Here is a 14,457-nt window from a genome sequence, read left to right as displayed (position 1 = left end):
TTGAGACAGCAACCCTCAATAATTGCTTATTAAGGAAACCTCTATTCATGAGTCCATAGCGTCTTTGTAAAATAGGAGAATTGCCTTTACAACCTTAATAGTAGGCTTTTGGGTTTACTTTTATTTGACAGTACCAAGTGTATTTAACACTATTTCTGACAACATCTTAAGAAAACCTGTACTCTTGATGCCATTGGTTACTTGGCATTTGTTCTGGCAGATAACAGTGATAACTGCTCCAACAAGCCAGGGTCTGTGTCAATGTCAGCTCACTGTAACTGAATTGGAATAAAACCATGAAATCTAAATAAAAGCAGTATATGAAATCAAAAGAAAAATAAAGAAAGGTTGAAAAGTACAAGTGGAACTGATACAAACTGCAGAAAATATTGCTTACAGTAGTATTATGACAGATTTTTTCCTGGAGTGCCTGTACTCTTCATTATTCTAGGTTGGAGGGAGGCAAAATTGCATTATAATGTGAACTTACAAAATTTAAAAGATCAATTTTATCACATTTATTCAATAAAATATGTATTACAGCTTTTGCTGAGGCTGTAATACAGCAATAACTATATGAAGCATGCAATAGCATGCTACCATAACTAATCTTGATAGAAAACCCAAATATTTCCTTAGATTTGTTTTATGCCTCCTGAAGAAGGAACTGATTATTTAGATTGTTTGTAACCTGCATTGTTTCCGTGAAAACATGCTACAAGATATGCCTTCAAACTATTCACCAAGTCACGTGGTCTCAGTCCATAGAGGTTTTCAAGCCCTGATAGGATAAAGCCCAGAGCAACCTGGGCTGATCTCACAGCTGACCCTGCTTTGAGCAGAGACTGGGGTGGAGCCCTCCTGAGATTCCTTCTAACCCAGGTTACCCTGTGATCTTATGGTTCTGTGACTCCTGGTGATCAAAAAAACTGGAAAGAAGTAATAGTATAAATAATAAGGATTTCAATTAGAGAGTAAAATGCTTTAAGTAGATTAATGTCAACACTTGTCTGTTGCCATCTAAATGTTTTAAGGTTGTCCTGAAAGCATTAATGCTCCCCTCTCTGGAATTATTTTAATGAAGCTTCTCTTTTGGTAAGTTTCCCAATTTCTCACAGTTTCTTCTTATAATTAGAGAAAACTTCTATTAGTTGTTTAGTCTTTGTGCAATATCATAACATGGATTGTACTGCATTCCTACTGACCATATTTCCACCAGCAAGAAGATCAAATGAGAGTTAATCAAATGTTTTAAATGTAGGTCAGCCTTTCCTGCTCAAATTCTGCTAGACATTGCCTGCTAAACACCCCTTTACTGAATACAATTAATGTTCCCTCCAAATTCAATGTGAAATTTGATGTATTAAATTGCTGTGATGGAGAGATGGGACGCAGCTTGATGCAAGCAAATGTCTATTTATTGTACAGAAACACGAGTTTATATATACTTTCAGAACCTGCGCGTTTTAAACAGATTGGTTCTTGAAGCTAAGCATTACATACTAGGCAATCCCCGACTGGTGGTTAACTACCATCAATTAACAGCGAGGTGTTACCTTTCTTTGGCGCCATCCTTGGTGCCATCTGTCCCCCACTCCCCTATGCTCTCTCAGCATGAGTCATCATGTTGTTGTGTCTATTCACACTCCTTGTCCTCCCAGGGTTAGTGACCTACAAGCTCGAGCACATTCCCCTCAGCTAACTGATTGCTACGCATGGTCCTAATTTCCAGCCGGCTCCTGCATTAAATTGAACAGGCAAAGCTAAAACTGTGTTTATTTTGCTTCTGAGTCAGGACCCTTACTTGCTTGGGTCTTACCTTTATATCTTGCAAGTGTACAGATCATCTTAACATATTGCAAGTCTTTCCTCCAAGTAATCTACGTTAGAAATTGGTCTTGCATTTGAAAGAGTGTGTTTGGGGTATAGAAAACCAGGAATACATCAGTAACAGTTTATACAATTAAAAAGTAACAGATGAAAAGTTTAGGAGCCTAGAAATTAGAAATTTTATATTTTGGCTATGGTATTCTCCAATATTGTTTTAAAATATGGTTATGATTGAAAGCTACTTATTAGAAAAGGTAAACATTTGTGGGTTTGAACTTCAATTGATTCATGAAATATCACAGCAGTAGCCAGTAAAAGTGAAATAACAGCCTCTTCACTTCATGGCTTGGCTTATGAGGAACAACAAAGGAAGTTCTAGAAACTGTAGAGACTTAAAACAACTTGTGAAAAGTCAAAGATGACGTATCAATCTGATGTATTGTTAAAAATATATAAGGAAATAATTCCAGATGAAGAATAAAAGCTTTAGTGGCATGCTAGTAAATGTGTCAGAGCTTTACTGTTCCATTGAACAAGCCAAACTTTCCTTCCAGTCCTGACTTTGTTCTTTTACTAATTGTGTTAAGTTCAGGTTCAAATTCATTATAACACTAAGAGAAGAAGTATAAGGAAGCTTTAAACAGCTAACTAGTAATTGAGCTACATATTGAATGAGGGAGTAAAAGGCACAGATGAGCTCTACTGCTTTGTGGCATCCCATGGGAGCTTCATGCTGAGCAACTTCATTGGTATATTGTAACACAAAGCCACTCTATATTTCTTTCATAGACAAATTTGGGATCCTTTAAGTGAATGAAAAAAACCAAAAAAACAAAAACCAAAAAAAAAAAAAAAAAAAAGAGACAAAAAATTAGTCCTGACTTACAATCTTGTTCCTTTTGGTGCTTTTCTCACTGCTTCATTGTGTTCTGAGTGAACAGTCTGGCTGCTGCACGATCACCAGGCTGTAACTTCCCAGGCAGCTGTCTTACACTGCTTGTAAATCCACTATGACAAGCTATATCAGGAGATGGAGTTGGCTGCACTGCTGGATGATTTTACTAGGTCAAGCATCTCAGACAGAAAGATCAAAAGTCCATCCTAAGCCACTGTACTAGCATGCAGAAGTGGGCTTTGGGGAAGTATAAGTAATGGTGTAGGAGGGAATTTCTGGCTTTACATGTAGTTTTCTGTAAACTGACTGACCAGTGGAAAGACTGGAGGCAGTCTTCTGTGAATGTCCTGAGACCATCACAAAAATCATGATGTAGAACAAGCATTTTAATCTTTAAATGTTTTTTACAAAGTATTGTTCTAAAAGATATTTATGTATGTTTGGTTTAAAACTCTTGATATAATCATAGTTCAGTGTTTACATATGTTTTGAATTACACTTCATGACCCAGAAAAGAAGCACACAATTCTCCAGTGTACTGGACAAAATAGGGAACTTTCCGCAGAAAGCTGTGGCTGTGACATCCGAAGTAACTGAAGGATTTCATTACTCCAGTTAAAGCACTCTGTAGCAAGAATCATTTTCTGCCTCTTTACTACCTAGCCTAAACTAAACTTTGGTACTGCTAAGATCCTACAGATCTCTGACCCACTATCTCTTTCTTTCTCTTACATTACCCTCTGGTATGTAAATAACAGTATGGTTCACAAATAGGGAACACTGGCCACTTTGGGTACTACAGTTGTTAAAGTTTGGTCAGATCAATATATATCCATTATGAACATAATTTCAAACTGTAGAACACAGTATTTTTTTGTTCACAGTCTATCTTTATTCTCTTCTCTATCAGCAAGTATTTTTTGGTGTATTGAATAAATGAAAGTCAAGAACCTTTAGTAGCACATCCATAGATGGGCTTAATTTTTACTTTCTGAAAAGTATTTTCTTATAAATCCATTTTCTGTCTTTTTAATAATTTTATTTTATTGAGGGGTTTAAACTACAAGTAATTGTTTAATTGCAAGTAAAACTTCAAGACTTTAGAAGTTTAGTACTCAAAATACTGGTTCCTGGCATACTGTATGGTCCAACAATAAAACTCTGAAAAGCTGCTTCCTGAGCTTGCAGCATGCTCCTGAGACCGGTTATATACCTGTTATGTGATTGCACGTACACATGTCCCGAAGATGTGATTCTGCAAGTATGTGCAGTTCTGTCCTGTGCCGGGCTTATGATTCACACAGTGGAATTCCTGAATTGTTTCAGTGCAGTTGAGGTACCTTGCCTGGACAGACAGTGAGAATGCACTCTCTTTGTAGTGGGGTCCAAACTGGATAGTGGTATACAGTAATTACATGCCATTCCCCAAACTATAAGCAAGATCTCTAAAACTGAGAGACTGAAATAATGCAACATTTGAAAAAGTAATTATTTTTCAATAACTCAAGTCCTGTGTTTTCTAAGTTAGTTGAGATGTTGCTCTTTGAAAAAGAGAAGAAAAGGCAGTGCACATTTTCATGCTCTGGGTCCGGCCCCCTGCCTGCTCAGCAGAGGCAGGCGTGTCTCTAGCCGTGGCAGAGGGCAGCTGCCTTCCAGGCTCTCGCCTGCCTGGGCACTGATGAGATACAGGGGCAATGCAGAGGATGCTGTGGCGCTAAAACCTGCGTGGAGCAGGTTATATGATATGATTTGGCAAGTCGCATCTGCCCCAGGGTCAAATGGTTGGCCAGAAGTAGTGTCACCAGAGCTGGTCGTCTTGTATTTTCACTACGTATATGGCAAAGGCAAATAGATGACTGTCTAAAATGGGAACTTAAATACATAAAAATCTATGGTTTTAATGTTTTAACAAATATCCTCAGTCTGGCAACAGAGATTTTTTAATTGCAAAGCTTTTATCACCGTGGTCATGGCAGAAACGAAAAGAACTAACTTCCACCAAAGACGTACAACGTGCCTAAGAAAAATGGCACAGACGTGTTTGTCTGCATATGTGTGTATGTGCTTCTCTATTCCCTCACAGTCTGAAGCATTCTGAAATGGTATGACATGGAGACGCAGAGCTTTCCTGAGCATCTGTGCTAAATGAACACTGTAAAAGAGGTTTCCCTAGCAACACAAACCATATGTAATAGCTTAAAATAGCTTTTCTCCAACTCCTAGGATTTCTTAGTGGTTTGCTCACAATTTCCATTTAAATCTAGGTATATTTGCCCAGTTCAAAAAGGTTCTTCATTTTCTCAACTTCTATTAAAATGAACAGGCTTTGAAAATGCTCATTTCTTGCAAGAATGCCTCCCTTCCTCTTGACTTCTAATTTATCAGGTAAACTGAAGCATAGCCAATCGTGACAGTGGCTGTCCACTTTATCAAATGAATTCCCTTTGTTTGGTGTACAAAATATTGTACTGTAAGTATATTGGTGGTCTCTAGTGCTTATTGTAATGGGAAACTTCTAGTTAAAGCAGTAGACTTTGATTTTTGTGATATTATTATAATGAGAAGATAAACCATGCAACTATATAGTATAATGCATCAATCATAACATACTTGTATTCCACTTTGCATTTTAATAGCAATTTGCAGGCAAATTCTGATACTTGAAAACACTCATCGGTTCTTACTGTGGACTTAGGAAAATAGGTACCAAATGTTATCTTAACCAGGAATAAACTGTGACAAGAGGCTAAGTAATTTCTCTGAGTTTATATAAGAAGCAAGCAACAAATTGAAGACATAACCCATGGGTATTGATTTCCAGATCCTAATACAACTAGTCATAAAGTCATACATTTAAAAAGTTAGAAGCGGGCTGACAGGTCTTGAAATTGATTACATCAAATGTTAGTAGACAGGTAAGATATCTAGAATCTTGTCCAAAAAATTTCAAAATATGTATAGCAAACCTGAAGAATAAACCAGGTATCACACATTGCTTTCCTTTCCAATAAATATATTTGTTTAGCCTAAATGGGTTTTAGTTGGGAAAACTACAAAGCAAACTTTTATTCCTCTTCATGTATCCATATATATATACATTCATAAATAAGGCAGCCTCATCCAACTGTAGCACACAGCATGAGAGTACAGCACCTATTTCCTGATAAAACATTTCTAGACTGTAGTCATTTAGATACCATATCATATATTTCAACCTCAAATGTAGTAATGGCTACAAGGTAGGGTCCTTTAAATACTTCTAGTTATCCTTCTTGTGACCTGTGAGCAGCAGAATTCTCGTGAAGTATCCTGACTTATCGGATCGAATGGAAACAGTTACTAGAATGAAGGGAAAGACGTTTTACGCTAATAATTATTGAATGGGTAGACTTGTTGCAAAGAGCCGGGCTCTAAGGTCTTGTTCTATCTGTTTTAATTAGCTCTGAGTTGAGTTTTGACTATTAAGCATTTGCTTGGAAAAGGAGGGGAGGGGGTGGACTGGGAGAAGATTTGCTGTCAGCTGTGTGGGAAGCTCTCGTGGAGGGTAGCTGACGACAGTCACTGAGGTAGAGTCTGATTTCACAGAGGAAATTTTCTTTTAGCTTTGGTTTAGAGATTATGTTTTAAGTCTATGTCCTATACTTACCTTAAGCTCTTTCTGTGAATCCCAACAGTACTTCAGCTTCATTTTGGTGTTCATTTAGCCTGCATGCCTATAGGTCTGCCATACCCAAGCTATATTCTTATACTTATCATTGGATGTAATCATTCTCTAAATATAGTAACATTTTATTCTAGCAGAATGAAAGGAGCTAAATTAAATTTGTATATATTGGGCTACCTTAGCTGTTTGACTATAACAAACAAATCACATTACTTCTTTAAAAGTGAAAGATTTTAGTAATATTCTTCATTACGCTATTTCAAATAGTTCAAAGCAAACAATTCAGCCACAAAACAGCAATGAAAATAAATGGTACATTTCTTAGAGAATACTGTCTAGCTATAACTTTCAAATCAAGCAAACTCTCTCTCCCCCCTTCCCAAGAATGCTTCAACAATCGTACAATTCCCTGTTGATCGTACAATTGCATAAGCTCAGTATGGCTGTAAAAACTGCTCTGCGTCAGTTGCATGTGTTTAATCATCTCCTTAACTTTTTCTGGGGACATTAAGAAGTGATTTTAAGAACAGTAATAACTCTTTAAAAAGTAATTTAACAGCTGTCTTTGCTAAGAGCAAGCTGTATGGAGTGGAAATGAGAAGATAATTGAATCATAAAGAAATTGTTTTGAAATGAATAGAATTGTCCTAGTTTCTTGAATTACTATTAAATGACATTTTTTTCCTTTGCCAGTAATAATTCATCTTTGAAAGCTATACATGTCAAATGTAGGCCTGTGAAATATTATGTGGTTTTAGTAAATCATATTATTTCTCATTATAGCCTTTATGGTGGGGGGTGGGTGGACAGGGTTATACTTGGTGGGGGGGGGGGGTGGACAGGGTTATACTTGGACATCCAGAGGTCCTTTTCAGTTTAAATTATTCTGTGATTCTATTTATGTAGCTATGAAAAAAATCTTATGCATAAATAGCCACTCCTTCCACAGGCTAATTATAAAATTATTTTCAAAATACAAACCTACTTCATTTTTTAATAACTGTTTCAACCAATTTTAATTTCACATGCTATATGCTTTTTCAGGTTCCTCATAAGATGTCTTAATGGAAAAAGTAGGAATAAAATCTGCTGATGATGCCTTTGAGACATATTGACTTTAATTCCTGTACCAAGAGCTCTTGTGTGAGGCAACAGTATTTGTTTAGTCAGAATGACTTCTTTGGTCACTGCTCATTACATTCACACATGGCCTAAAAAAATCGTATCCCTCCTTGTGAATTATCTACTTCTGGGAAAAGGCAATTCTCCTTAGATTTTAATCCTGCATTAGATGCCACTTACTATAACTTCACAAGTTTTCTAGACTTAGCAAACATGAGATACCAAAGGAAAATTTTCTTGGTTACTCTCACCTATCATTTTCCATACAGTCATGAGTGAATTGCTGTAAAATGCTATTAAAATTCGGTTTAACGTCACTAATTATCTCATGTGCTACATGTGCCTTTGCTCAGTTCGTAAGTACAACTAATCTCTGGTAGCAGATGCAGCGTCTCAGGGATGGCAATGGGGTGCTCCCCAGCCATCGTTGCCTAGAACATCGCCCTCAATCCCCTGCTGCAAACTGCGCTTCCACTGCACTAAAGCATTGAAAGGCCACATGAGCTTTCAAGCATCACTTCTGAGAGGAGATCAGCTACAGTATCTTAATAAGCCATTTCAAATGTCTCCAGCTTCAAATCCATATTTTGACCTTTAGTTAAAGGTCATCTTTAGAAGACAATTGGTTTTTGCTTGTCCCTGAGGTAGCAGTGAAGCATTTTGGTTATCCACAGCAGACTGGCATAAAATCATCTTTTTAAAATACACTACTGAAGTATATATTGTTGTAAGTATTAAAGAAACCGTGAAATTCTCTACCAGACAGAAACATAATTTCTTTTCCTAGCTCTAACTTCTTGCAAAATTCTCAGTGTAAAAGTAATACTATTTTTGAACACTTAGAAATGAAAAAGAATACAAAGAGTTAGCAAGAATTTGTCAAGAATAGGATGTCAAAACAAATTTCAGTCCTTCATTGAAAGGTTGCAGTAGGTATTATGGAGAACAGAAAAGAAGTAGTTGGCATTTGAATCTTGGACGTGAGAATATTTTTTGTTACAGTCTCATATCGGATAGTACTAAGTTCAACCTGAACTACTGTTTGAAGTAAACCATTATGAAATGGGTGCAAAACTGGTTTGATACCATTTAAAGGAATTATCGGTCGTTCACTGATAAATAGGAAGCTAAATCAAACTGGGTTCCTAAGGAACTTTGCACTGAAATTTCCACTATGACTTTTCATAAATTTTCTGAAGTATTTGAAGAGAGGAGGAAATAAAGAAAAAGCTTTATTACAGTTAAAGATCAGGCTGATCTGAGAAGAGCTGCAGTTATATTGGAGCATAGGATCAAAACTGAATATTAAATCAGTAAATTGGAGACATTATCTGTTAAACATAAGATGGAATTTATTTGTGCAAAGTACTATATTTAGGAACAAATGACTGGAAAAATGTACAGATGGTTAGGGAACAGGTCCTTGGTACAGGGTCAGGAGATTCACATGAATCACAAGCTGGGCATTGAGCAGCAGCACCATGTTGTTGAAAAAAAAAGAACACCGAGCAGGATAGTCCAGCATATTTTTAGTCAGAATGATATGTAAGTAATCCTGCCCTCTACACTAGAATTGTCAGACTTTAACCAGAACATACTCAGATCTGACCACAGTACTGCAAGTACGGACAGACATGCTGGAGAAAGTCAGGAGAGCAATGAAAATTAGTTGTCTAGCATTGGACTTCTGAAAAAAAGACTGCAAGAATTGCATCTTTTAGACTTACAGAAGTTTTCAAATATAAATGAGTGCTGTAAAGAAGAATAGTGAGGGAATAAGAAGAATAAGGGGAGTAATATGCTATCTATATCCATAGGGGAAAGATCAAGGAAATAATGAGCTTAAATTGCGCTACAGGTAACCAAGGAAGCACCTAAATACAGTTGATCCAACTTTGTCAAAGAAGGACTGGCATGCCGTATGACTTGATGTCCAGTGTTTTTTATTATGTTTGTAAACCTTTTATTTGTTAATGTTAAGATTTTTTAAAGCTTTTTTTCAAAATGTTGGAGGTTTAGTGAAAATTAAACTGGAACAGTTCTGTTTTCATTTAAAAATAAAGGCTGATGCTATGTGACATTAGGAATAATAATTTCTGAACTTTTACCTTAGGCATCAGAGATGGTGCATTAAACTGAATTCTTACTCATGAGGGGAAAATAGTGTCACAATGTACCACTCTGAAAGCAGCGCTTCATCATGTTCTCTGCAAAGGATACAGCGTAGCCCTTCCATTTACTGAATGCATTGTCAGTCATTCTCATGAATCAGTGGTAGGATTCTGCTTATTTGGATACCCAGAACTGTACCCTTAATGCAAAAAACGCTCTCCGACTGGTTTGACCAGTGATTTCATAGAGTAATTTATATCCTTTATTTTCACCAGAAAGTTTATCACATTTTCTTCTTGGAAATGATCTTTTGTTTTGAAAAATTAAGCAGACATCACTTCAGTGAGTATCTGTTGCAAACTTCAGAGGATGTGATGAATGTAATGGCTGTCCTCAAAAAGTGCTAAGTAGAAGGAAACATGACAGCATGTGTCCTTGATCTGTGCCACATTAGCTAACCAAAAAAATGGCATCATATGTGCAAGAAATTGGGGTCAGGCACCGCACACTGATTTATTCATTTCCACCTGTTTCATATCTCCTGGGATACTGCAACCATTAAAGGGGTATTTTTTTCCTTGTGGTACCTGTATTTCACACTGGAATGTGAACCAAGGCTGTTATGTGCTACCAGAAATAAAAACAGAATTCCAGGAAAACCCCTCATATAGGAGATAATATCTGAAATAGTTATGTATATGTATATGCGTATATATTTATGTCAGAGACAGTAAGGGAAATGGTCTGTCAGCTATTTCCATATGGCTGAGAAAAAAAAAAAAAGAAAAGATAATCAGAAGAGTTTTCTTGTCTTAAGATGAACTAGCAAAATAACTGAACATCATAAACTGTTGCTACAGAAAATTCATTGCCTCAGTTAGGAGGATAATCCTCAGATATGTTTCCATGTACATCAGTACCAACTGTTTGAATTATGACATCAAAAGATTCTATTAAAATTAATTAGAAGTGTATTTTTTCTCATATGGGAAATTAGAAAGCACATATCTTTAGCAAAACTAAGGTTTGTCAGCCAAACTAGAGTTTGTCAGCAATTTTTCAGCCATATAATTAAAACAATGCGTAAGAGAAAAATTATAAATGGAGCTACATTCAACATTGAAATATAACTGCCTTTGGTCAACGAGGAAAAGAGGTACACGCATATTTTACCAGCACACATGGTCTTCAATAGTATACTTATAGAATCATAACATATCTCCTAATAAACATGCATAAATTGATCTGGAAATATAGCATAATGTTAATAAATACTAGGCATAGGGCTCGTATTGAAAGGTCAATACAGTCATGCCCGTGAGTCTAAATGTTATCAAGGGAAGTCATCAAGGTAATTCAAGATCATAGATCCTTCTTATTAGGAGGTACCTGTGCTTTTTCTGTTTGTGTGTGCACAAGTGTGTGTTCACACGTTGCACACAAGAGCAAAGCTTTTTGTCAACTGCCAAACAAAATCTAGCAAATCTCCAAGGTTTTGCTGATGTCTCTGGACCATTGCCAGATCACTTTCTTTGAAGGAAATGGAACTGCTTCAAGGTCTGCCTGATGGAGGACCCTGAACCTCAAAAGATTCCAGACAGTTAGAGGAGATCATAGGCTATCATCAGATAGCTAAAGTCTGCAAAAATACACAACCATGCCTTCTGAACCAGAAGCAATTCACAGTTTATTTACCAAGCATTGTCTTGGAACTCATTTCAGCTCCTACTTACTTTAAGCCAAACCTAAAATCTTTGAAGGCTTTTGCTCTTCATTTGCTTGGCACACTGATTTAGATTTCTGACATTCCCAGTAATGCCATAATATTATATAGTGGGAAATAGAATGTACAAATAAACAAAATCACTTGGTATTTATGCAGGTTTTAGCTATTTTCTCTGTTTTTCACCTCTGAAAAGGTCCCAGTCCTCGTTCAAGGAGGATGGTCAGAATCAGACTAAGTCAGTGAAACATGTGTCGTCCACTGCTCAGCCTTTTTCAAAACTATGGACGCAGCTTCTATAAGCATTTTATAACAGGTCAAGGCCCATCATTTTAGATGCTTCTAGAAGACTGTTTGGTACCTATTGAGTATGTTCCCTTAGCCACACTGGATGAGACAGTCCCCAGGCACGGTGGGAGGCTTGACTTAACCTTGTGCCAATAAGCAATGTATTTGTCTGTTTTACACGTAGCAGTTATGTTTGGCCACATCTTAACTGGCTACTGTTACTACAAAACTAATGAGTGTTAGTCATTTAAGCCCTTGTTTACTTTGTCATGTGTTACAGGACATCATTCAGGAGCAAACTTGTAGGCCAGAAGGGTTCCTTTAGGTCGTGCACTATTTAGAGTACAGGAAGATTGAAGAAAGCAGAAACAAGTGTATTGATGATAGTATATTCAGAATGGAACTGTTGTTTGGAACTTTCTTGTTTACCTTCCTCCTCAATGAACAAGCCTTATTTCATCAAACCCCGGGGTGCTCTGTGTGTATCACTGAAAGCGTTAAGTCCTGAGGTTTCTAGAAAAAGACATCTCAAGTTTTTTTGAGAAAACTAATATTGTTTTCACGTTTCTAAAGTTTTTTTGTAGGAAGCAATAAGGTGCTAGTAGGAATTGCTTTCATAGTCTGCTCAAGACCCTATTCTACCCTCTTCCACTATTTCCAGTGTCCAAGGGACAGGTAGCAGTGGCCTGCTTTAGAGCCCAGCTGCAAGCGGGACCTCTACAGGCACAGATGCACTCACTGGATTAGGGGCAACACTCTGAAGGTGTCATTTCTTTTACAGAATAAAAGGTTCATTTGTATGAGATTCTTTGGTGTCCCCAGGTAAGACTGTGAATGAGCATATGGCTGCAATAATTGTATAGTTTGTTATGCAGCGGCTGTAATGGTGTAAGAAAGTGGACTCTGGGGATGTTGCAAATGCCTGATTTTCAGATGTGTTAATTACTAGCAGATCCCATTGATTACAATTGATTGTGAATATTTAGAACTACCAAACAAAAATGAGGCCCAAAATGACTTTAAAAGATTATTTGAAATGTTTAAGATTAGATATTCTGAAGACATGAAAATACATCCAGCAACTAGCTATAGATATATATTGATATAAGGCTGCTTCTCTTTATTTCTTCTTCTCAATATTTCGTTTCTACTCAGTCAATTAGCATATTAATTTGTGTGGCCTGTGCTGGATGCTATAGGGCAAGAGAATAGTGATTTCCTTAATTATTTCTGTTGGTACATATTTAAGAAAATGGAGATATGTGAAGGTGTCTTTAAAAAATTATTTTATTTTATTGAAATAAAATTTTGATTATAGAGAAACTAATAGTCATAAATCATTTTCTAAACAATTTCTAAGAAATTCAGCCTTTTAAGGCATTAAGATAGGTTTTAACCTACAACATGCATAAAAAGCCTTTACTGATAACTTTACAGAAAATGCATTTATTTGAATACAATATTTTATAAAATATATGCATTTCCATTTATAAGATATGCGCATACGCAAAACTTTTCTAGAAGCTGTACATTTAAACAGCTCATGAGTAGAACTTAAATCTGAATGAATTTGAAGGCACTAAACATCATGAGGTCTTAGCAGAAAGTTTATATGTAGCTGGAGAAAATGTCATATCTTATTTTAGAAGACAGTGTCTTATTACCTTCCAAACTGAATTGATTACGCTTTTTTTACCACCTTCTTCACCCGATAGAGAATCCTGTTTTGATTATTCAGTGTTCCTTGTTTTCTTCAAATGAAATGGACTTTATTTCTAAGGTGTGCCTAAAATTACTTTATCCCCCCTCCCCACCCCCCAGGAAATTTGTACTGTCATTTAAAATGTTATACTAAGAGTCTGCTTCTTACACATTACAAACCAATACACTAGTAAACATACAGAACTACCACATTCATACCTCACTGATTTTATTGTGTGATAATTTTATGCAGTACATATTGACTACTAGTACTGTTCTCAAAATTACATTTTGGAATACATCTTTCTGTTTAGCCTGCAGATGTTCCCTACACCAGATGTATAACTTGAAGAATAATAACTGCTAAAAATACACAAACTGTCAGCTTTAGTTTTACTGGGAGAAACTATAACTTCAAGTAAGATAGATTTGTGTTTAAATACAATGTAAGAAACCTAAATTATTCCCAAAGACTAATGGCAATCTCAACAAATGGTGCAAATAATCACATTATAAATGCATAATTTGAGTCCAAGGTGGGGTAAAGGTAAGGCAAAATTGTTGCTGTATGAACTAATAACACTGAAATCAGTCTTAAGAAAAAAAACAACAATAAAACCCACAAACAAAACCCCATAACAAAAGTAAAAAGCTTACTTGGTCAAATAAGTGGTATTAACATTTTCTTCTGGGTATTAACACCTTAAAAATAGCTCTTTCATTGTGCTTATATCTTTAAGGTCTCATAGCTGTAATGTTTTTTCGGCTGACCTTGCAGAAAGTATTTTTCTTAGTATACTAAAGAAACTGTGAAAGTGATTCCAAACAAACCTTTTTAAAAAAGCAAGTAATGATGCTTCCTTTCCACTTAGTTCAAGGTTAATTATACTTGTCAAGAAGGCAGTAAAAATAAGCAGTGAGAAATTTGACAGCTCGATGGCAACCACACAGACTGTGCACCTCCAGCTGTTCCCATTTGTCAGAGTTGCACCCATTGATAAAGTCAGAATGAGGACAATATTTTAGAAGGCTCATTTTTTCATTGCATTTCAACATAATAAATCAAGACAAAAAAATTAATATGCTGTAAATTGTAATAGAGAAAATCTGACCAACTGACAG

At 36.2% G+C, this 14,457-nt stretch overlaps 1 protein-coding gene across 4 annotated transcripts in view; it reads right to left on the bottom strand.

Moving 5' to 3' along the window:
* The window catches only part of KLHL4 (kelch like family member 4), a 99,260-nt gene that overhangs the window by 32,215 nt on the left and 52,588 nt on the right, over positions 1 to 14,457 (bottom strand). The window lies entirely within an intron of this gene.

Source organism: Falco punctatus (assembly GCF_963210335.1).
Source record: "Falco punctatus genome assembly, chromosome: 15".
Lineage (NCBI taxonomy): Eukaryota > Metazoa > Chordata > Aves > Falconiformes > Falconidae > Falco > Falco punctatus.
This window is presented reverse-complemented; position numbering and strand designations above follow the sequence as displayed.